Raw genomic sequence first — 26205 nt, forward strand, 5'->3', positions numbered from 1 at the left:
GCAGCCTTGCCTAACACCAGACTCAGCGGGAAAGAAAGATGAAAAGTTACTTCCGTCCAAGATCCTATTATTATAATATTCTAACTTCTTGAGCCTACAGGCTTTTTGAAAGATTGTTCGTGAAGAATAGTACCTGATTCTGTTTGTTAAGCAATGGTTTTTTCGGTATTCTTTAAGGTTTCTGCGCATAGTTGCTCGAAGTCTGTAACATCTCCAATCGAACCACTTCTGTTTTGGTTCAAAATATTTACGTTTGTGTTGTTTTGCATTAGCGAGTTTTATATTACTTGTTAGCATATTTACCATATCTTCCACAGTTGTATTATTTTGAATCGCTTGGGCATTACAGAGTGCAGTTAGATTTTGTTGGTATTGTGATTTTAATTTATCTTTCCAGTAAAGATTTTCTAAGGGTATCTGAGGTTGCCTATTAACCATGCAAATAGGAATCTTCATAGCGAGACAAAGTGGCATATGATTTGAGAATGGTTCGTACCCAACCTTGAAGTTATCGATATATTTAAGAAAATCAAATGAACAAAAACAGTAATATATTACAGAACTACCCATAACACCACAAAAAGTGTAATCCCCATCCTCATCCCCCACTGTCCTGCCATTAACGACAATTCCACCCACATCTTCAATCAGGTTTAACAGTTTTCTACCTTGCGAATTTATCCTTATATGTTCTAAGTTCTTGGATGAGGGGAAAATTCCCCACGATGTTTTGATCTAATATTTGCTCTTCCCCAATACGAGCATTGAAATCCCCAATAATACAGTAACTATTAAGATTAAGATTCTTCAAAAACGCTTCAAACTTTTCAGCATCATTTTCCAGTTTGTACAATTTAGATAACAGAGAATAAAGTAAAACAGATTGTTATTAAAAGTTAAATATTTGTAAATTTCAATTTATATTTGTTTTATTAATTCTCGTTTAAAACCAAATAGACAACCTCCACGTGCACGACCAGCTCTATGTATTTTTTCAGCATCAATCCACTGAACGCAATAGTTTTTAAAATAAGGTGTGAAATTGGCTTGTTTATTGTACACAACGTGTGTTTCAAATAAGAAAAACATGTCAAACTTATTGAGGTATGTTAGAAAATTTCCAAAATTTAAAGATTTTTCGAGATTAGCAACATTATAGGATATTAAATGGCAGAAATCATATTGCGAATGTGTATTATTATTGTAATTTCTGTCTTTAAAAGTAATTTCATAGGAACGGTCGCAATCAGAAAGGACATCAGTTAAAAATTTAGCATCATGCTCAGATTGGGCGTTTATTTTTCCATTTGACCAAGTGTACTTTTTGTCATTAATAAACACGCAGAATTCGCCAAGATGAATCTTCAGCTCTTTCTTATGCGTTATGGTTTTGTCTATTTGCCGGAGGTGAAAACGAGTGTTTTGTTCTTCTTGAGTATAATCTTTCTGAACGAATATTTTTTGGCATATAAATGTTCTTTTTGCAGCTAAAACGGTTTGCACTTGACCAGAAGTGTGTAACGTAAAAAGAATGGACTTCCCCGATACCAATACTCTGGTATGGGATATCTCAATGTGTGAATTTATCGAAATTTTGCAGATATCTAGGAATTTGCTTTTTGCCGTGTGAGGATCAGTGTAGTTCAAACCATTTACTACTATATTTGTTGACCTAGTTTTGCGGTCTATAAATTCTAGGCGGTTTGATAATTTTTTAATATCCTCCTTTAGTTTATAATTTTCCTCCTTTAGTTCCTCAATTTCTGCTCTGAGCACGGTTATGTCTTCTTTTTTTGCCACATCTTTTAGTTTGGCATCCAAAACCTCCGACAATTTGTTCCAGGATAATACATCTGGTTGAGAGTTAACAGCCATCTTTTGAATCGAGAAGTGTTTTTTCGGGGTACCCTCTACTATGTCTGGTGAGGTCGATAACAGCGTTCTTTTACTCATCAACGGACAAATATGTGTGTAGTGTGAACGGAGTGTTAGATTCTGTGTATAGTTATCGTTATCGGTCTGACTATAATCGATAATGTTGAATCAGCTGTTAACCGCAAGTTATTATTTCATTTATTTCAGTCAATGGAATTACAATTCCTTACAGACTAAGATAACAATTCAAAAATAAATAAATTTTAAATATTAAAGTTTAAGTAAAAGTATAATAAATTAAACATTTAAACGATTCTTTAGAAGCACTAAAGTCAATGCATGGCTTCTGATCTTTTTGAAAGTTGAGATTTATTAAGTTAAGATTTCTGAGTGTACGCGTCAATGGCCCATTACATGCATAATTAGTCCGATGTAAAGAAATATTAAACAAATCATTAAATCGAAATATCCTTGAGGGAGCAGAAAACGGAATTAAGGACTGCAAATCAGGTGAATCAGCATTGTCATTAATCAAATCATAAATGAATACAGAAGATTGGAATTTTCTACGACATTCCAAGCTCTGTAATCCTAGTAGCAAACATCTTGATTGATATGGTGGAAGTTCAACAAATGAAATTGGTTTTAGAGCAAATTTCGTAATAGTCCGGTCAAAATAGACATTGAAATAGCAAAAATTCCCACACGGCTGAATTTTGGTGGAGAGCTAGGGTTTGCCGTTAGAAGCAACGTCCTAAAAGTCCCCATCGATCCCATGTGTGCAAAAAAAGTTATTCGGGGTCAAAGGTAAAATTTTAATGGTTTTTAGGCTTTCGGATTTATTTTTTGAAAACTGTTGATCTAATCAAAAAGTGATTAAAGTAAATATTGTAGACAGAAAAATTATCTACAAATTTGATCTTTATAACTTTTTTCCTAGAAGGAACCATTCTTGAGATATAGCTGTTCTAAAAAACACATGATTTTTATGCACTTATAGGGGAAATATGCACAAATTCATACGAACCGGCTAAAATAAGCGAAGTAACCGGGTCTGCCCCCCAAAAAATATATATTTTCTTGAAGAGAGAAATTATAGCTATCTTTAAAAAAAATTCCAACAAAATCGGAGCGTGTTTAGTAGAGTGATTCAATGTTAGAGTCATTTGATGCAAAAATAGCCCATTTAACCCACATGTATAATTGTAAGCCCAACGGGAACGACCCCAACGAAAACTCTCGGATTTTTTTCAAGTTTTGTCAGAAGGTAGGGTTTGTTGCACTGATTACGGAAATGTATAATTTTCAACGGTTGCGGATCCGGTTCGCCGGTTATTCGACCCGTAAGGCCAAATTTAAAAACCGGGTTAGACCCGGTTCTACTGGACCGATTACTGCAAAGTGGATATCGTTTGAAAGCTTATGAAAGTATCTAACACATAGTGTCATTACTTTAACCGGTTCCCCTCATAATGTACTTACGCGGCTAATTTTTTATTTGACCTTTAGATCGCGACATATAGAAAATGGTAAGTCTTTTTTAAAAATCGTAAAGACCGCTCTTGTAGACAATTATTAAATCTACAACTTTTATTTTAGTCGGCTTTTACTAAATCTTACCGTTTTTGAGAAAAATAAAAAAAAACTGAATAATGCCTCCAAAAATGACCTTTGACCCCGAATAACTTGTTTTGCACACATGGGATCTATGGGGACTTTTAGGACGTAGCTTCTAATGGCCAACCCTAGCTCTCCACCAAAATTCAGCTTTGTGGGAATTTTTGCTATTTCCCCCTTATACGCATGTCTATTTTGACCGGACTATAAATCGTCTTTGAATTCGCTCAACACGACTAATTTGGGATACACTATAAGGGTCCCAAATAATGGATGCATATTCTAGCTTTGATCTTACAAAGGCAGTATAAATCAATTTAATAGTATTGGGATCAGAAAACTCTGAACAATTTCTCTTGATGAATGCGAGGACCTTGTAGGCTTGTGGAATAATAAAATCCATGTTAGAGCAGTACCAGCATTTGTTTGCTTTTTATTTTGTTGTGTTGGTGTTGAATATAATCGTTCCAGTAATTTTTGTGTAATTTTCAAAGAAAATTAATTTTAAAAATTCAAAAAACAGCTCACCAGTGCACTAAGGTTCCAAATTCGAATTCTTTGGCCAAAAGTCAAATTTTTGACATTTCGTTTTATTGTTTTTTCGTTGTCATATGCAAGTAAACACTCTAAAACAATGACAATAATGTTTGTTTTTAGAAATTTTTATTTACCGTTATAAATAAATGCTTTCAAAATTAACATTTCTTTACTCAGTTGATATCAAAGTCACGTGCGCAGTATTTTTCACAGTCTCTGTTCAAAAATATCGCGAAAACAAAAATAAAACTTTTTAAAGTAAAATATGGAAAAGAAAGTTGGTAGTGTGAGGTTTAAATTAAAAAAAAAAAATTGAACAAAAATTGTTTACAAGTGGTATTTTATAAATGCTTTTTGACACCTTATTAAGTTTTGTTTTTTTAATTCAAATTTTGCTCTAGTCCTAAATAATTTTGTTAACTAGAGACACCTCTATAAAAAAATCGAAATTACTGTGAAGTCTGTAGTTTTTAAATTTAAAAGGACAGGTTGCTCTTTGGTGCTCTGTACGAGATATAAATTTTTATAGGATACATTAGTGTACTAAATTCACATTTTTTTTTATTTTTGGCTGGAACAGTTAACAGAATATCAAATAAGGAAATTTTTCTGAAGAATAAAATGCAATCTAACGATTTCTTAACAGATACTCGCCTAAGTAGTATAAGACTAAGATGTCGCGTAGTTAATGAACGTTGTGTCGAAACTGGAAAAATTTCACAGAAAGTTGACTATTATCGAAGAAAATCGAGAATCGACAGAACCCCAAATCTCTCACTCTAGACAAGTAAATAAAATAAATAACAAGTAAATAAATAACAAGCATCAAAAGAAGACAAACACAAATTTAAGTATGTCCCAACAAAATGACTCAAATTTATTAGTTCGTGCGGTATCGACGTCAGCTAGATAAAAAGTTTATGTTGATTTGTCAGTAGTGAAGTTGTGTTAAATTTGAAAAACAATTTTCATCGAAGAAGTGTTTTTCCAGACAAATTTTCGAGCATTTATGATACATGTGGTAAACTATGGATGATTACAATATAAATTTTTTAAATTTTATTTGATTAAAACTCATTCTGATGACCCACAAAAAGAGCCCGTTTTTGTTGCTATATTATAGGAGTCTCAAAAACGAAATAGTATGAACCTGTAATCCAAATACAACTGAAGCACATATAAAATGAAAAAATGTCCGTCCTATTCAGATGGGAGGGAGCGTTTATAACATAACATAAATATAATCTTACATTGCTAATATATGAAAACAATTAAAATATATATTTTTAATTCTCTAATATATAAATAAAACACAAAAACAAATATATTTGCATAAAAAATATTAATTTTTTCCATAAGAAATACTTTTGGCCAGGAAAAATCGATATGAAACCAATGTGCAGTGGCCCGAATATTGTAAACTTTATATTCCAAGTATGCAGGAAGTGAGAGTTAAAAAGAACAAATACAACACAGTATGTATAAGTGATCGGTCTGTGCTTTGTTTACAAAAAAGACTAAGCGGCTTAAAAACACGTCCGTCTGCTTTCAACTTTCCAATAAAGTATGTATACCATTGCTATCGAACGCGATATCGTTTTCGGATGTTTTTCGATAGTTTCGCGGATGTTTTGTTCGATTCGTCGCTCAGTTTGTGGCAGGAACATATTTGATTTCGAATATCGGCAATAATATTATTAGCGAATGAATTCACGATAGTTTTTTACGATATTAGCGAAAAACATTTTTGGTGGTGTTTCGTCTTTTTATATTAGGTGTGTGTTTTTATACCCTCAGCATTTATGCTAACGAGGGTATATACACTTTCATACAGGCAAAATATGCCTCATCAAAATAACGGTTTTAGACCCCAAGTATGTTTGGACGAAATCTGTTTCAGACAATTTGGAGTCGATTTAGCATAGTCCGTCCGTCTGTCTGGCTGGTGCGCACGATAACTCTTTCGTAATAGTTTGTCCAAACTTAGTTTAAGTTCGATAATGGGTCATATTGGTCCACCCCTTCAGGTACCTCCCCCACAAAAGTTCCAAAATGTTCAAAAATTTGTGAGCACGATAACTCTTGAAGGAATCAACCGATTTGGTTCATACTTTGCACATCGTGAAATTTGTACCAGGCATAGCTGAGGTTCCAATATGGACTCTAACGGTTCATTCCTGCGGGTACTTCCCACACAAAATTTCAGAAAATTCAGTTTAGGGCCTGCTCTCGGATAGTTTTGATGTTTGTTGTAGCAACTTCCCTCCCTCCAAATATTACGAAGGTGCAATTTTTATCAGGGGCAAGTCCATACTTCCTAAAAAAAATAGCCAGAAAGTTCTAAAAATCACGTATGGCACAATGTGTAGTGGTTGGTGGTCTAAAATTAGGCCATCGTAATATTTTTTCTGAACTTAGTTTAAGTCCGAAGGTGAGCCATATCGGTCAATTCCTTTTGATACCTCTCCCACAAAAATTCGAAAATATTCGGAAAATTTGTGTCCACGATATCTCCTGAAGGCAGTAACTGATTTAGTCCATACTTTGCACGTCGTAATATTTCTACGAGACATCGATCGGGCTTGAATATGGAATATATATGTCAACTCCTTCAGGTACCTCCCACACAAAATTTCGGAAAAATGCAGTTTAAGGCCTGCTTTCGAATCGTTTTTATCTTTGTTGTAACAACTTGTATTCGCTGCCCCATGACGATGGTGCAATTTTTTTCAGGTGCAAGTACATACTCCCTGAGCGAATAGTCGAAAGCTGTAAAAATCTCTGTCTAAGCGATTTTACGTTTTTGAAATGCCTGGTGGACAATAGATCTATCAAAAGGAATGAATCCCAAAATAAAATCCACTTCCAAAATGGACTATGTCGGTCCATTCTTTCAAGTACATGCTTCAATACATTTGAGCTTGAAACCAAATATATTTTTTGTCAGCAAATTGAAAAAAGGGGTACAAAATCCGTAATCCATAGATTTGTTATTGTCAACAGATGGACGTTTCAATTCACACAGGCTGAGGGTATATCTCTGTCGACAAACTAAATGTTGCTGAAATATTTTTTCAGCAAATTTTCCTTTATGCAACTGTCAAAATCTGAAACATTAGTAATAATTATTACAAATTATCACGTAAAAAGACACAGCTATTATACGTAGCATTTACATCGAAACAAGTAAGAAAGTATCAGTCAGCTGTGCTGAATGAAACCTCAGCCACTGACCAAAAAAAAACCAAACACAATAATGCTGTATATAAAATATATTGATCTTGTATCACGAGTTTGCTTTAAAATCTGTAACGTAATGTGGGGCTATACCATATCAATGAATAAACATTCACCAAATGTTCGAAAATGATATCGATTTCGAACTTTTGTTGAACAAAAGAAAAACACAAGAAAACAAGTAAGCCAAGGCTATAGTCGGACGGGGCCGACCATGTGATACCATACACCACAACCTGTAGGAATTAGCTATGTGCAACCGCCTTGCATGCTGAATGTCCGGGTTCGATTCCCATCAAATTGTCTACGGTGGCAAAATACCCCTTAGTAATGTTGGCGATATTTCCTCAGTATTTCAGCTATGAAAAACGTCTCTACAAGTGGCAATTTAGGACACGCCGTTTGGACTCGGCGATAAAAACTGGGTCACATATCAATAACTTAATATGAATCTATTGATATAAGAGAAGCCTCCCTTGTCTTTACTGGGATGTTGGTGGAACAAATATATATATTATACATTTCTAAATAATATTCGAAAATTCACATTGATTAGCCCCTCCTGCTACATCTTCAAATTGTCTTTGAATATCAGGTTCCTTTTTGGAATACACCTAAATTAAATAAATATATATGGTAAAATTCAAAAACGTTTTACAATCGTTGAAGTTGAGGTTCACCATTTAATAAGTCGCGAACTGTCAATATATTTTATACAATATGAATTTATTTATATTAATTGAAGTGTTTTAGCCGTGGTCGCATAAAATGAACCATAACAAATCATTTATGTGGAAGCTGTGTTGGTGGTAATATTAAAAAATGGGTAAAAATGTGTTGAAGTTTACAAGTTTTTTTGTGTTCTTTCTTGATTTCTGGTCAAACCACGGAAAATTCAGACTTGAGCTCAAAGAAAGAATTGAAGAACACACCTTGGTCAACATGGTTCTAATGTATGACTTTTCGATATATACACTGCATCCCCCTAAAATCGATGCTGACATTTTGAAGTTTTGAAATCTGGGTTTTTTGAATTTTTCTTATAATTGTAGGGCGCAAGCAGATAATTACCCAAACTATTTATTGGATTGTAGAACTCGTGATTCCACGTTGTTTGATGTATATCTCATGAGTGTGCTTCATACAGCTCCATAGTAATACGAGTCCAAAGTCGAAATTTTGGTGCGTACATTTTCTTCAAAAACCTATTTTTTGGCTTCAAAATTTACAACTGTGACTCAGGTACCCTTGAACCCCGCGTGATTTTAGTTTTTTTACGCGCCGGATCTAATGAACACTTCCGCTTTCAAATCCATCCATTAAAACGGCGGTTATAGATACCTTGAAAGTAGAAAATTCTGCAAAATAATATTTTGATGATTCCGCGCATTGAACCGCGATTTTCTTTTGTTATTTTTGCATAAATGGAATCCGTTATACGCGATTATATTATTTTCCAAAACCGTGTGGCATAAATTACCGAGAATCTGGAGTAATATTCGTATTTCGTATAAAATAGAATTTGGTAGCACATCCGCGGTTCTTGACGAATTTGTTTAAAATTTGTTATAATGACGTATTTTTTATAGGCAGTCACTGAAATCGGATGCGCCTTATAATCTTATGTACATCGCGTAATTTTTACCCACATAAAGGTTTTTTGAACAGTAAGATGCAGCTGACGGCACACTTTGGCCGCTGAATGAAAAGTGGAAAAATCGCTACATATTGATAGAGATGCACACGCTGTATCTGAAAAGCGCATGCGCCTTAACTGATTTTAACGAATTCGCGAATTATACGTGTTTTAACTTTTATGTTTTTTCTTTGGTTGTAATTTCAATATTACTTTCTATTTCATAATCCTATTGTTTATCAAAGTAAGCAAATACACTTTCGGGTTTGTCATCGCATTTTCCCTGAAGAAGTTTCAGCGAAGTCCGTCAGTCTTTGCATCGAAATTTAGCGAAATAGTAGAATAACTCCCAAATATGTTTTTTCTATTTTTCGTATTAAACAAAAAATATATATTTTTGAACTAATATTCCAATAATAAGTTTTCGTCTTTTGTTGTTGCTGTAATATGGCAGTTATAAATCCTATCTTTAAAATTTTGGTCTCATATTTTTCTACGCGTTGTCTAGAATCTGTACGTATTTTTAATTTATTTTTTTTCGAGTTTTATTTGGACTCTAAATTAGAATAAATTAAATTTACTTCAAGATTTTTTCAGTATTTCTTGATTTTCCGCGCAAATAGAAATACATTTAGTAAATATTTAGGCGTCTACGGATAGATATTGAATGCTGTTAACGATTTATATATACATTTTGGTATTACAACACAAACGGAATTTTTAAATATTTTTTCTTTATATGGGAATAAAACCTCCTATAACTTTTGGGCGCAGCATCCAATTTTGTGAACGCGAACAGATTTGAAACCACGATTTTTTTCTTAATCTATGTTCCAAAAAATTCGGATGTGCTCCCAAAAAATTTTTTAACATTTCTTCCAATGGAATTGCAAAAGAAATTTGAAATTTACCATATACCATGCAATTTGCTATATTTGATAATTGGGAAAATTGCGAGTTTAATGAAGATCTATCGTCCAAAAATTGTACACTTGTACCTCACATATGCTTCGAAAATAGTTCATTGTGGGCATATATTGTGATATCAAAAATATATTTTACGAGTATACCGGTAGAAATAACTAATAATGAATAGAAATTCCAACATGTTGCATGCAAACAAATGTATAAATCCCAAAATTATTCATATTCAATTATACAGCAAAAAAATGGTATAAGTCAGCTGCGCTAACGGTGATATACCTTCAGCCTCTAAAAATATATTTATTTTGTAACACGAGTTTGCTTCAAAATACGTGGAATCTGTAGGTATCGTAATATGGGGCTATACCAAATAAATTTTAGTAAGCTTAATTCTGAGTTTTGGAAATATTTGAGAATTATTTTTTCCGATTTGTAATTTTATTTGGAGCCGGCAGGGGTTTTTGGAATTTCTTGACTATTATCTCAGGAAGTATGACTTACCTCGGAAAAGGGACAATCTGCTGAAAAAAATTCAAAACGATTCGAGACGACTATTAAACTTCCCTTTTCCGAATTTTGTGTGAGAGGCACTCTAAGGACCGATATAGTCTTATCCGATCTATATCTGGAACGAGTAATAATATATGGAATGTTTGGAGCAAATCGATTGCTCACTTCGGCAGTTATCGTTCCCAAAATTTTTCGAAAACAATTTTGAACTTTTTTGTGGGAGGTGTGGGCCGACATATCCGACATTCGAACTTAAACAAAGTTTTGGCAAAATATTACGATGTATAAAATTTGTTTCTAATCGGTAGATCCGTTCGAGAGTTATCGTGCGCACCAGCCAGTTAGACATTAAGAGAGACAGATGAACGGACAGCGCTAAATATATTCCAAATTGTCTGAAACGAATTACATCCAAATATACTTGGGTATTAAACCATTTTGTTTTTATCCCCTTTACCCTAAATACTGAAGTATAAAATAGGTGGCAAGGCGAACCCATGTTGCAATGTTTGTATAAAAAATCAAATTTGACAACTGAACTGAAAATTTCTCTGTCATGATAGAGACAATTTGTAGCATTGAGGTTCTCTACACAAAACACATTATATATCAGGCAGTAGGTGCGTTATTTAGCAGACACATTATTGCAATTTGTATCAAAGGAAAGGTCAGTAGTTATTATTCCATATGTAGACTACTTTGCCGGTATATGCCCTCCAGGAATGAAAATATGGACCAAAAATAAAATTTGTATATTTTTCATACAAAAGTAATGGTGAATGTCAACCGCTACATAATATCAGATCATCATGCAAAATTATAGGCATTTTCTTCAACCTAAACTCTTAACTCGTGCAAAATTTCGCGACTGTTTAGCTATAATTGCGACCTCTAGCGGGTTTATGATTACATTACAAACAAAAAACTGGATATATTAGGCTGTAACTCTGTTATCTGATCACGTACATCAACATAATTAACATCAATTGAAAGGTCAAGAGATCGTCTTCCAAATAGAACTCACGAGTGGGGAATGTGTCTTTCAGGAGCAAAGATATAAGCTGTTTATAAAAAATGTTTACAATTTTCACACAAAAGTTTTGGTCCATTTGACCCTCTAAATATCGTCTGATCGCCATTTCAAATTGCTAACTTCTTCTTTGTCATATACTCTTACCTCATTTAAAATTTCAAGGCGATCGGACTATTATTTCGACCTACAGAGCAGTTACAAAATCACGATAAATATTTCACGATCATCACCAATTAAAATAGCGATCTATTCTGATGTGAAACCGACCCCCATACCAAATTTCGTGACGATCGGTCCATAATTGCGGCCTGGAGTTTGATTACAATTTATATTGGACAGACGGACACACGGACGGACGGACGGGCGGACACACATCTGAAAGTCGTTTTATCTCGCCGAGATATGAAGATTGGTATACCACATTGGGGGTCCCCGACGAATATTTCGCGGTGTTACATGAATATTTCCCAAAACAAACTTATAATACCCCTCTTAACATAGTGGTGTAGGGTATAAAAACATTTGCCAAACGTTCGATAATGACATCGTCTTTGAAACTTATGGCAAACATTCGAAAAATTTCAGCAACTTGTATGGTAGGTAAATACAATACAAGTAAGAAAGTATAAGTCAGCTGTGCCGACTGAGATATACCCTCAGCCTCGGACCTAAAGACATGAATCAATTGCCTACAGAACATGTTACGAAATATTTAAAAACAACCACTCTTTCCAAACGTTGTGTCGAACGTCGAATCGGTTGATCCGTTCTAGAGTTATCATGCACACCTTCCAGCCAGACAGACGAACGGACATAGCTAAATCTACTCCTAATTGGCTGAAACGAATTTCGTCCAAACATACAGTTATTTCGATGAGACACATTTTTGGTCGTATCAAAGTGAATATACCCTTCATAGCATAAAGTCTCTCAATGTTGTGAAAATATTCAACTTTCGATTTTATACGCTCGACGTATTTCGGTAATATTCATTACAGTTGCCCAAATCTGGTTCCAAATAGTTCCGTCACCGATACAATGTTCATATTTTGTAATACTTTAAAGACCGATATAATCAAATTATTCTTTTATTTGGAATTTTTACTCGTTTTCACAGTTTTAATCTTCGGAGTTGATACATAAAAAATCTCTATTTTCGGTGGAGGAACTAGGTAGTCCCGGTACTACCCAACTCTAGTATTCTTATGAAAACATGCGTTCTATTTTTGTGGTGAACACATTTTGAGCATACGGGCGTATTTAGGTATGCCTGTAACATTATAAGTTCATCTATCATATGTCCAAATACTTACTTACCCCAAATTACATAACATTGTTACCCAAAACAATTAAAAAGTCAAAACATTATCGAATATTTGATAGTTTACATTTAAAATGCATTTTTATTTATAATTTATGAATGGATACTTTTCAATTCAATTCGTTTTTTCTGTTATTAAATATATTTAAAATGTCATTCATATTAAAGATATTGAATGGAGGAGATATGTATGTCAAAGTAAAGACATATCTTCTTCAATAATATAATTTGTGTTTGTGTATGTAAGTTTACCTTATAAATACATGTTTGTATATCATAATAATACTTATATCTGTAGTTGTTGCCCATATTCAATTCAATTCAATACCACCGAAGTAGTAATAATATGTATATATGTGTGGTTTGGTTTTGTCTATTTGGTCTTAGAACTCTTTCGTCTCTAATGAAAAATGATATTCATGGTGTATGTAAGAGATATATAGATAGGTGTATATGCATGTATATATAAAGGTGTATGTATATAGTTGTTGTTGTTATATAGTTAGCTATAAAATGATAGTAATTGTATACATTCTTTGTTTGTTGATATATTGTTGTTGTTGGTTTTGTCTATTTGTATTATAAATATTTGTTTTGTTTGTTTATTTGTTTCTAATAAAAGTTTCTTTAGTTTTAGGATAATAAACTAAGTCCTAGAAAAAGTGGTGTTTTTTGGTTTCGTATGTTTGAGTAGAGAAATGAAGAAGCATTTCCTTAAACTATTTCGACTCAAATTCCTTTTTGTTGTTGGTTAGGGGGGTTTCATTCAATTTTCTTTAAGATAATATTATTTGAGTTTTAAGATATTTTAGTTATATATATGTATGTGTCTATGTGTAATATGCACACATATTTAATATATACTTGCTTTTTATGTAACTGTAATTTTAAATGTTAAATATCTTAGTTACATATGTAGATGTGTGCTAATTTACATATCAGTTTTAGTTTAATTAAAATGTTTTCAATTCTATTCGTTCATCTGTTTCTTTATCTTCTATGGACTTTCTTGTGTTTTTAGTTATTTTTCTTAATATAGTTTTTTATTTTAAGTTTTTTTTTCAATTAAAATATTCTAAAACATTTAATATAAACTTTAACATTTAAACCACAAAAGAATTAGAACCGTTTGATTTGTTTTTTTTTTTCAATTGTAAAATTCTTAATTTCTAACTAAAATTTCAAAAATATTTCAATCTTTTATTTCATTTTGATTATCATACTAAGAAGAAATGAGTTGTTGGTTTGATTTGGTTTAATTTAAATTTACAATGCAAAACACTTTTTGAGCTTAAATGTTGAGATAGGATAATTTTATTGTTGTTTTCAGGATTTTAGCAATGAATATTGCCTAAAAGTTAGTTTGAAAGATAAAATAAATAAATGAAAAAAGTGAAGTAACTACAGACACAATATAAAAGAAATGAAAATGTGACCACAAAAATATATTCCACCAAGTACTGATCAACGTCTTACAGTGTATCGATTTATAATTTTAGTACCAACTTTTCTGGTAAGTGAAGGTCCCACTAAGAGATCAAATTAAAACAAGTAAAAAATCGGCTTTGCCGACAGGGATATACCATCAGCCTGTGAGAATTGAAACTTTCATCTATTGACAATATCGAAGTGAATACTGGATACGCAACCGAAAACCTGTTTCCCAATAATTAAAATTCAGAAAAGCAGGCGTTGCTACACTTACTTACTTATCTGGCTCATTACAGAACATTTGTTCCATAAACCGAACTAAGAAAAGATCTCCAATCGTCTCTTTTTTCGCTTCGCTTTTTGGAATAACGCGCCTTTTCATTTCTTCATCCACTTGTATGCTTCATCGAAGCTTAGGCCTCCCGATTCTGCGTGCACCGCCATGTGGCATGTATTCATACGCCTTTTTAGCGGGTTCATCATCGTTCATTCTTATGATATGGCCTAGCCAATGCAATCGCTGCATCTCGATACGTTTAACTATATTCATGTCTCTGTATAGCTAATTTAGCTCGTGGTTCATACGACGTCGATATTCACCGTCAACGCAAATCGGCCCGTAGATCTTTCGAAGAATTTTCATCTCAAACACACCAAGCATTGCCTTATCTGCTTGCGCAAGTACCCATGCTTCGGAGCCATACATTAGCACGGGCAGTACAGCGTTTTGTATAGTGTTATTTTTGTTTGACGAGATGTGGCTTTGTTTTTAAATTGCTTATTTAAACCATGGTAGCATCTGTTGGCCAATACAATTCTTCTTCTTATTTCACAACTGATGTTGTTTGTTGTGTTTATGGCAGTGCCGGGGTAGACGAAGTCTTTAACTACCTCAAAATTACAGGTACCAACTTCCACAGTTGGTCCGAGCTCTATGGAAGCTTTGCGCGTCGACACCATCAATTTGATCTTTTCGCCGTTTACCGCAAGACCCACTTTAGCAGATTCTCCTTCGACCTTCATAAAGGTATCATTTACTTCTTTTAGTGATCGTCCCATGATGTCTATATCATCAGCATAAGCAAGTAACATGTGACTATTGGTGTAGATTGTGCCACTTCTTTTGACGTTTGCCTCTCGAATAACCTTTTCCAGTAGGATGTTGAAGAGATCACACAAAAGACTGTCTCCTTGTCAGAAACACCTTTTGGTACAAAACTCTTCGGAGAGGTTCTTTCCTATTTTAACTGACGATCTCGTGTCAGTTAAAGTCATTTTACAAAGCCTTATGAGCTTTGCGCGGATACCACATTCAGACACGGCTTGGAATACATTTGAACGTAGGGGGCTGTCGAAGGCTGCTTTATAATCGACAAAAAGGTGGTAGGGGTCGATCTGCATCTCTTAGTTCTTTTTCAGGATATGCCGCAGGGTAAATATCTGGTCAATGGTGGGCTTGCCAGGTCTAAAGCCGCATTGGTATGGTCCCATTATTTCGTTGACCATGAGCTTTAGTCGTTCGCACAGTATCCCTGACACTATCTTGTAGGCGATAGGGAGAAGACTTATGCCCCTATAGTTGGAGCATAAAGTCTTATCTACTTTCTTATGGACGGGACACAGGATGCTCAGGTTCCAATCGTCGGGTACGCGTTCTTCCTGCCAGATGGAGCTAACTAGCTGATGCATACACCTTATCAGCGTGTCGCCTCCGGTTTTAAACAGCTCGGCTGGTAGGCCATCAGCTCCTGCTGCCGTATTATTCTTCAGCCGGTTTATTGTTGTCATTACCTCATCTTGGCCGGGTGCTTACCTCATGTTCTGGGATTGGATCTGTGGTATCTTCGTCGACTTCGGTACTATTGGATACCAACAGTTTGGAAAAATGCTCTTTCCATATCCTTAGCACACTATCTGTATCAGTTACCAGATTACCTTGCTGGTCTCTACAGTAGGATGTGCCAGTTCCAAAGCCATAAGTTTGATGTTTCACTCTTTGGTAGAATTTCGGACTTCATTTTGTCTCCTGTACATCTCGATTTGTTCACACTGCCGCTTTTCCATCTCTCTCTTTTTGCTGCGGAAAAGACGTTTCTCCTCTCTCCTTTTCTCCCGATGCCTCTCTCGTGCGCTATGCGTTGCTACTGATTGTAAAGTAGCCCTATATGAAGCATTTTTCTCTTCGGTAGCAGCACGACACTCCTGGTCATACCATGAATTCCTTTGTGGAGGTCTCTGGTATCCAAGTATGGATTTTGCGGCTGTTTGCATGGAGTGGGCAATATTTTGCCATTGTGTTGTTATGTTATCAGGACAAGGAGTGCTCTCATTAAGCAATTGGTCTAGTTGAGTGGAATATGCTGTGGCTATCTGTTGTGTTTGCAGCTTAACGATGTCCAATTTCCGCGTTGTGTCTGTTCGTGCTTTATTTGCAACGTTTAGACGGGTACGTACCTTTGCTGCAACAAGGTAGTGGTCCGAATCAATGTTTGCGCCTCGGAACGATCGTACATCCAACACGCTCGATGAATGTCTTCCATCTATCACAACATGATCAATTTGATTACTTGTTCTTTGATCTGGAGTCAGCCAGGTGCCCTTATGAATATCGAGATGATTAAATCTGGTACTGCTAACTACCATGTTTTTTGCAGCTGCAAAGTCTATCAGCCTCATACCATTGTCAGATGTTTCACTGTGGAGACTGAAATTCCGGACTGTTGGGCCAAAGACATTTTCCTTTCCAATTTTGGCATTAAAATCGCCTAGAATAATTTTAATGTCATGGGCAGGGCAACGGTCATATGTTTCTTCTAAGCGCTCGTAAAATATATTTTTGGCCTGTTCGTCCTTTTCTTCAGTGGGAGCATGAGCGCAAATAAAGGCGATGTTGAAGAATTTAGCTTTTATTCGAATTGCAGCAAGTCTTACATTCACTGGGGTGAAGCTGGATACCAGATGTTTTAGTCTCCGACTATGTACGAATCCGCAACCAAACTTATGATTTGTGTCATGGCAGCTATAATACAGTACGTCACCTTTAGGTGTTGTTGTGAAGCCTTTCCCAATCCATCGTATTTCCTGTATGGCAGTAATATGGGCCTTGTACTTTTCAAGTAAGTCTGCCAATGCGAAGACTGCACCTTCTCTATAAAGTGTGCGAACATTCCAGGTGCAGATTCGCAGATCATGGTCCTTAAAACGTTTGCGGGGTTTGTCAACTTTAGAGGGGTTCGTTTTTCTTTTCGTTGGTTTTTTCATAGTAGGCTGTTTTTTCTAGGGGAGGGTTACTAACCTAAAGGCAGTTGCCCAGGTGACACCACGGGGAGGTCAGTGTCCATTTGAGATGACAGAGGGATCAAGATAAATCCTGGGCTTTGCCATGTTAAAACCGGTGAGGACCGTTCCTTGGTATCTTCCATCCCCTTGGTATCTTCCATCTATATTTTACAAATATATATTCACCATAAATATTAAAAAAGCCTTATTTAATGCAGCGCGCAACTTCTTCGGGACGTATTCGTGGCGGAAAAACGTCGATGAAATATTTTTGTTGTTCAATAATAACGACAATCTGGATAAAATCGTAAAATATGACCTTAAAATACATATCAAAAACCATGGCTGCCTAGTTACAGATATCTTTTCTTTGGAGACTCATAGTGAATTTTGATTTGGAATATTTCTTCCTTTAACACTATTCCCAAAAACTGAAGGATTTTGTTAGATTTTGGCTCAGTATGGAATTATGTAAAATTAACAGTACAAAATTAAAACAAATAATTTTATCCTTAAATATATAAAATTGTAACCTAATTTTTTAAGAAAATATTATGTTTTATTCTGAAACTCATAGTTAAATTTTGTGTAGATTTTTTCCTCTCTTGACACTCTTCACATAGAACCAAGTTTCATATTACTTTCGTGTATCAACTCGAAAAAAGAAGGACATTTTTTTCTTAAAAAAAAGGTAAATATTTTCGTATTTTTTCAGCAAAATTGATCCTGATATTTTCATGATACGTAATGTAAATATAGACTTCATATCTATGGTGACCTACAGTGAAATTTGACGAAGAATATTTTTGTCGTTGACGTCATCCCTCTAAAAGTATGTTTTGTTGGACAATTTTGAATAAACTCAGACGAAGTCCGACTTTAACCCTAAAACGTGTTTTTCCTTTTTAGAGATTCCTGGCGATTAGAATATATTTATAAATTTGCTGTATTCTGAGACCTATAGTAAAATTTTATGGCGAACAATTTTGTAGAATATTTTGATTTGATACGATCACATTTAAAAGGAGATTTTGAACGATTTTCGAAAAAGGGACCGAAAAGAGCCTTTTTCCCCATACTCTTGTCTTTAAAGTTGCCAAAGACACTATATGTCTAAAATGCACGGATTCCAAAATATCTTAAATCAAATATTTCGGAAAAACAAGAAATAGGCGGAACTTGCTCCGCCTACTTTGGTTACGTGTCGGTGAAAAACGCCGATACACGTGTCTCATATTTTAAGTCCTACTTTAAGTCCTTTTGTGGCCCTTTTTGGATGTATGAACGTTCCGAAAAAAATATACAGTATGCAAAGTTCATATTCGTACACACCTAAAAAATTGATAAAATTCCATAATTTATGTGCAAAATATGAAATAATTGATAGGAATTACCTTAACGAAGACAGATTTAAGAATAACAAAACACATTTTTAATTTATTCCGTCATTTAGGTATAGATGGCGCCTGTGTGAGTGGCAAAGTTCGTATTCGTACACCTATAAGCACAATATATTTGCAGTTTTTAAGGATTTTCAAAGCAAAATTCCGCAAATTTTTGTTATTTTCTTCTTTTAGAATGCCTCTGCTATAGAAATATGTAAAAATAATGGTAATTTTATTAAAAATTTTGTATGAGTAAAAAGTCGGACGAATATTTGAAATACTTAAGAAAAATGTGCTATATATGATTAACTATTGCAATTTATTTCCGAATTTTGGACGAAAATTGCTAATAGCAGTCCTTCTGTAACAATATTCGAGGTCTAGTATGAAAATAAATGTTGTCAGCGTTTGGAAATACAAAGAAACGTAATCCGGGCTTAGGTAAAGTAAACACATTTTTGAGTTTTACTTGATAAAAATCGCAAGTTTCGTTTTATATTTGACATAAAATGTATTGAAGTTTTAGAATAGGGTTTCGAAAATCATTTTATGTGGAAAACTGTGAGAAATTATGAAGAAAAATTAAACTGTACAAGTTTTCATACTATCTGCGTACGACTGAAATTCTACGCTTACTATGAACGATGGTTATGGCTGCCAAAATAGCTAAAATAATGGTTTTTACTTCTTGAAAATTATATTTCTTTATCGAAGGATCCAAAACGAGTACAAAAATGTCAAAAGAATGAAGTAAATTGTCCAGGAAAGAACGTGGGGTAACCTTTTGAAGAAAAGCATTATTTTCGGGCAAATTTTCTTTCTTAAAAATTTATTATTCCTCGTAATTTCTGAAATGTCTTGAAATAAAATGATTTTCGAAACCGTATTCTTAAACTTCAATACATTTAATGTCAAATATAAAACGAAACTTGAGATTTTCACCAAGTAAAAAACAAAAATGTGTTTACTTTACCTAGGCCCGGATTACGTTTCTTTGCATTTCCAAAAGCTGACAACGTTTATTTTCATATTAGACCTCGAATATTGTTACAGAAGGACTGCTATTAGCTATTTTCGTCCAAAATTCGGGAATAAGTTGCAATAGTTAATCATATCTAGCACATTTTTCTTAAGTATTTCGAATATTCGTCCGACTTTTTACTCATACAAAATTTTTAATAAAATTTCCTTTATTTTTACATATTTCTATAGCAGAGGCATTCTAAAAGAAGAAAATAACAAAAATTTGCGGAATTTTGCTTTGAAAATCCTTAAAAACTCCAAATATATTGTGCTTATAGGTGTACGAATACGAACTTTGCCACTCACAGAGGCGCCATCTATACCTAAATGACGGAATAAATTAAAAATTTGTTTTGTTATTCTTAAATCTATCTTCGTTATGGTAATTCCTATCAATTATTTCATATTTTGCACATAAAATGTGGAATTAATAACGATTTTATTAATTTTTTAGGTGTGTACGAATATGAACTTTGCATACTGTATATTTGCATAAGAACTCAAAAGCATTGCGGTGGAGATACCTGTCTATTTTGGAATTGGATCTTATTTTGGTTGTCATTTAATTTCGACATAGCGCGCCCTTCAGTCATTTCAGTTGGTTTTAGACCATTATATCAGGAAGTTTGGACTTGCCCACGAAAAACATAATATCGCTGTAAACAAGGCCACAAGAAGTGACTTCGGTATTTTTCAACCCGGGCATAAACAAAAATATTAAACTTTTGTGGGGGAGGTACCGATGTCCCTTTTAGGAGTTAAACTAAATTTGGACAAAATATTTGGAGATCCGAAGTTTGGACAAAATGGGTTGCTCCGTTCAACAAATATCAGGTACCGGTAGGTGGGCGCCGACAGTGCCCATATTCAAACTTAAATTAAATTTGGGCAAAATATTATAATAGGGACAGCGAATACAATTTGCTACAACAAAAATCAAAACTATTTGTGAGCAGCTCTTAAACTGTACTTTTTCGTAATTTTGTGTGGGAGATACTCGATATAGAGGACCGATATAGTCCGAATTTGAACCTAATTTATGTCACGCAGAAATGTTACGATATGCAAGGTATGGACCTTCGAAAGGCATCGTACACACCATTTTAGGGAAAAGTTTTGAACTTTTGTGGGGGAGGTACCACTACATACATAGGGTATCTGATTTTATAGAACTTTCGAACTATTTTCTCAGTAAGTATGGACTTGACCTGAAAAAAACGCGTACTATCGTAATGGGGACAGCGAATACAAAGTGTTATAACTAAAATCAAAGCGATTCGAGAGCAGGGGCTGGATTCTTGTTCTATGAAAATTTGAAATGAAAAATATTTTCTTTATAATTTTTTTCATTTGACATTTTTTTCCTTTATACAAGTGTTCATTTCACATTTTCATAGGAACAGAATTCAGTCCATGGGGCCGGATTCTTGTTCTAGGAAAATTTGAAATGAAAAATATTTCCTTTATAATTTTTATCATTTGACACTTTTCTCCTTTATAAAAGTTTTCATTTCAGATTTTCATAGGAACAGAATTGAGTCCCTGGTCTTAAAGTGAACTTTTCCGAAAGTTTGTGTGGGATGTACCCGAAGGAGAGTACCCTATGAAGTTTTCATATTGGAACCTCATCTATGTCTGTGTAAAAAATTCACGTATGGACCAAATAGGTTACTGCCTTCCGCAGCTTTGTTTCACGGACATAACTTCTAAATTTCTTGGCGTCTACTTTCATACTACGGCTTACTTTCATAGATAAGATGTTTCCATAAACATACCCGAAAATACAAGAAAGACTTCTCTAGTCCCATAAGGCGTCTACAATTCGACTGAAGACGCCTTAAGGCGTCTTTTCTTCTATAGAAGACCTCTTAAGGCGTCTTGTATTTCCTTGAAGACCCCTTAAGGTGTCTTCTATTCCATTGAAAACTCCTTAATGCGTCTAAAATTTAACCGGAAACCTCTTAAGGCGCCTTCTATTCGACTGAAGGCTCCCATATTAAACCGGAGAACTCATAACGTGTCTTCTATTCGATTAAAAACTTTCCAAGGCGTCTTCTATTCGATTGAAGACCCGTTTAGGTGTCTTCTTTTCGACCGGAGAGTACCTAATTCGATTGAAACCCCTTATTGCGACACCTAAATGCGTCTTCTATTCAATTGAATACCCTCTAAGGCGTCTTCTATTTGATTGAATATCAATTTAATTGTATTCTATTCGATTGAAGACTCCTTCATCGTATACTTACTTAGCTGGCCTATTACAGAACATTTGTTCCATAGACCAAACTAAGAAAAGATCTCCAATTCTCTCTGTTTAGTGCTTCGCTTTTTGGAATACCGCGCCTTGCCACCTCTTCACCCACTTGCTTGGGCCATTTATTCTTTGGCCTGCCAATTCTACGTGCACCGCCATGCGGCTCGAAATTTATACCTTCATCGTCTATTCAACCGGAAACCCCTGATACGTCTTCAATTCGACTGGAGGCCTTCAAAGGTGTCTTCTATTCGATTGAAGACCCCTTAAGGAGACTTCTATTCGATAGAAGACCCTTTAAGGTGCCTTTGATTCGATTGAAAACCCTTTAAGTCGTATTCTATTCTATTGAAGACCTCGTAAGGGGTTTTTTATTCGGCTGAAGACCCTTAAGGTGCCTTCTTTTCGACCAGAGACCCCTTGAGGCGTCTTCTATACAATTGAACACTTCTTCGATTCGATTGAAGACCCATTTAAGGCATATCCTATTCGATTGAAGGCCTCATAAGAAGTTTTTTTATTAGATTGAAAAGCCCTTCTTTTTGACCGAAGACCCCTTAAGGCGTTTTGTATTCGACTGAATACCCTTTTAAACGTCTTCTATTTGGCAGAATTTCCCTTAAGGCGTATTATATTCTATTGCAGATCATTAAAGACGTATTCTATTCGATTGAAGATCTCTGAAGTTGTCTTCTGTTATATTGTATGTCTGAAGTTTTCTTATATTTCACAGAAGACCTCTGAGGGTATCTTCTGGTCTATAGATGACCTCTGAAGGTATCTTCTTTTCTACAGAAAACCTCTGATGTTGTCTACTATTTTATAGGATACCTCTGCTATTTTAAGAAAGACCTCCTATACGAAAGACCCCTAAAGTTGTATTCTATCCTACGGAAGACCTCTAAAGTTGTCCTCAACCCTATAGAGACGACCTCTGAAGGCATCTTCTATTCTATAGAAAACCTCAGATGGTGTTTATTATTCTATAGTATACCTCTGAAGGTGTCTGCTATTCTATGAAAAACCTCTGCTATTCTATTGAAGACATCTGAAGGTGTCTCATATTCTATAGACGACATCTGAAGATATCTTCTAGTCTATTCCGCCCAAGCAACCACCTTAATTCCTATGTGATCAAGTTTGTTTAGGATTTAATAACAAGGAGCCAAGGAAGTGGGTGAATCACCCCACCGAGTTCCCTTTAAGTTAAGTGTGTTTTGTGTTGTGGTTTTCGAGCGTTTTAAGCAGAAATAATGAAATGCTTATGGGTATTTAGCATTTTCATGACTGTCTCTTGTCTCCAATAGGAAGACTTGCCGCCGATAAACATAGTGCCGTCGTATTAGTGCCCCTGATTAAAACCTGTAGCAAGAAATTTCAAAATAATCCGATACATGACGTTAACTGCACTCCTGCGAAAAAAATTAAAATTGTGTGCACTAAGTACACGAAGGAATGGAGCGGTATAGTTTCGATTGAAAACCCTACTACAATTGATTTTCAATACTTTGTTGACTAATGGGCACTACACCATCATACGAAATGCTTTAAAGGTTTATGACGTTTACTACGTTTGATAGTTTTTAAACAAGTGTGTGACGTTTTTAATTTTTTACAGTCGATAACTATTAGTATCGACTTATGAATCACCTCCTATTTTAGGGGAATTTATCTGCAAATAAGAAAAGTGTAATGTTAATTGGAGATGACAAACTATCGATAGTCGAACTATCGTTGTGATAACTGTCCTATAGGTTTTTTTAATATCGGACTCAAAAGCAATTACGTTTCAAATCATTCGCGACATATAACACAAATAACTTGTTTTGGTGGGCGAAGTAACCTTTGTTTTACGGCAGCAATCAAAACGATAGTCGAACTATCGATAGTTTGTTTGCCAGCTTTAATGTTAATCCTAAAATGTATTTTTATATTTTAACCTATTTCTGGTATTAAGTTTTTGTGTATTCAGAAATCCATAATAAAACCACTATACCCAATTTTTAAAGAACACTTCATGGAAAAATGGCCTTCAGTGAGTCAGTTCAGTTTTTCAAGCAAGGGATAAAGTTTATCACCGAAGTATTTTCAGTAATATTGTGAAAGAAGCTATATACCTAAAGTGCAAATATTATCGGGAATCTTCTGACAATTTTTTACACAATTTGTGCGAAGAGCCTAATATTGTCCCCTATCTATGTTATCTATCTCCCAACGAAAACTTTCAAATCGCTGATACACGTGTCTACTATTTTTAGCTTCTCTTTTATTTTGATTAAATTTATTGTACAGTGTAATTTAATAACGTTGTCAGTCTCCCATTTGTTGTTAATGATGTGTGTGTGTGGGTGTAAATGTATTCACTTAACGCTAATAGGTGTAATAGCTTTCGTAAATATATTGGTGGTTTACACGCGATTTAATTGTTATTTTGATATTTACACAATTATTTCCGTTTTCCTCTGCCAATGCTCACGGTGCGCCAGAATTAACTTTAAATGAAAGGTGTTTACATCTGCGAAGTTTTTGCGGATTCTGAAACTACAATTTTCATAGATGAGAAAAATCAAAAAATAATAAAATCGGCGGAACGAATTCTAAATAAATCGCGGTCAAAGTTCACATTTTTAGGGTTTATTAGGTTTTAACGATTTTGCTTGGAAACCGCAAGTACTTACATACTTCGCTGGCCCATTAGAGAACATTTGGTCCATAGACCGAACTAAGAAAAGATTCATCTCTGTTTTTCGCTTCGCTTTTTGGAATATCGCGCCTTTTCATTTCTTCATCCACTTGTATGCTCCATGGAAGCTTAGGCCTGCCGATTCTACGTGCACCGCCATGTGGCATGTATTCATACGCCTTTTTTAGCGGATTCATCATCGCTCATTCTTATGATATGGCCTAGCAAACGCAGTCGTTGCATCTCGATACGTTTAACTATATTCATGTCATTGTATAGCTGATATAGCTCGTGGTTCGTACGACGTCGATATTCACCGTCAACGCAAATCGGCCCGTAGATCTTTCGAAGAATTTTCCTCTCAAACACACCAAGCACTGCATTATCTGCTTGCGCAAGTATCCATGCTTCGGAGCCATACATTAGCACGGGTAGTATCAGCGTTTTGTATAGTGTTATTTTTGTTTGACGAGATGTGACTTTTTTTTAAATTGCTTACTTAAACCATAGTAGCATCTGATGGCCAATACAATTCTTCTTTTTATTTCACAACTGATGTTGTTTGTTGTGTTTATGACAGTGCCGAGGTAGACGAAGTCTTTAACTACCTCAAAATTATAGGTACCATCTTCCACAGTTGCTTCAAGCTCTATGGACGCTCTGCGCGTCGACACCATCACCTTGGTCTTCTCGCCGTTTACCGCCAGACCCACTTTCGCAGATTTTGCTTCGACTTTCATAAATGTATCGGTTACTTATTTTGCTGATCGTCCAATGATGTCTATATCATCAGCATAAACAAGTAACATGTGGCTATTAGTGCAGATTGTCCCACTTCTTTTGACGTTTGCGTCTCGTATAACCTTTTCTAGCAGGATGTTGAAAAGATCACACGAATGGCTGTCTCCTTGCCTGAAACCTCTTTTGGTACAAAATTCTTCGGAGAGGTTCTTTCATATTTTAACTGAAGATCTTGTGTCAGTTAGAGTCATTTTACAAAGCCGAATGAGCTTTGCGGGAATCCCAAATTCAGACATGTCTTGGAATACCTTTGAACGTAGCGGGCTGTCGAAGGCTGCTTTATAATCGACAAAAAGGTGGTAGGTGTTGATCTGCATCTCTTGGGTCTTCTCCAGGATTTGCCGCAGGGTAAATATCTGGTCAATGGTGGACTTGCCAGGTCTAAAGCCGCATTGGTATGGTCCAATTATTTCGTTTAACATGGGCTTTAGTCGTTCGCACAATATCCCTGACACTACTATGTATGCCCCTATAGTTGGAGCATAAAGTCTTATCTCCTTTCTTATGGACGGGACACAGGATGCTCAGGTTCCAATCGTCGGGAACGCGTTCATCCTGCCAGATGGAGGTAACTACCTGATGCATACACCTGCGGCAAAGACGTTTCTCCTCTGTCCTTTTCTCCCGATACCTCTCTCGTGCGCTATGCGTTGCTAATG

This window comes from Musca autumnalis, unplaced genomic scaffold (assembly GCF_047663935.1).
Source record: "Musca autumnalis isolate F117 unplaced genomic scaffold, ASM4766393v1 scaffold_3, whole genome shotgun sequence".
NCBI classification, from domain to species: domain Eukaryota; kingdom Metazoa; phylum Arthropoda; class Insecta; order Diptera; family Muscidae; genus Musca; species Musca autumnalis.